The sequence below is a fragment of the Trachymyrmex cornetzi genome, unplaced genomic scaffold (assembly GCF_001594075.2).
Source record: "Trachymyrmex cornetzi isolate Tcor2-1 unplaced genomic scaffold, Tcor1.1 scaffold1876, whole genome shotgun sequence".
NCBI lineage: Eukaryota > Metazoa > Arthropoda > Insecta > Hymenoptera > Formicidae > Trachymyrmex > Trachymyrmex cornetzi.
The window spans coordinates 659-1,100 of NW_017296501.1; positions in this window are offsets into that span (position 1 = coordinate 659).

Below are 442 nucleotides of genomic sequence, written 5' to 3' on the forward strand. Positions count from 1 at the left end.
CGCACTGCAGCTATGTAAAAGCATGCTGAAAATTTTCGAAAAAGATAATGAAAAACTATCTACGTCATTAAATCGTCTTAAAATATTATACAAAACAATTCAGAATAAACGAGGATTAGTAAACGCTATTGGCACCGTTAGCAAAACACTGTTCGGTACCATGGATGCGGACGACGCGAAAAGAATATACGAGCAACTGCAATTATTGCAAGGAAATCAGCAAACGATACAACACGTCGCGAAGCACCAACTAAAAATTATGAATGCAACTATTGGTCATATAGATCATCTAGAAAAAGCGATAGCCTACAACGAGGACCTACTTTCCAACGTCGCTACCAAAATGGCGCTACAGTTGGCCAGATATACGCAAAGAGAAAACTTAGATGAATATTCTCAAATTATTTTAGCTATCTTGACTAACCTAATGACGGACGTAGAT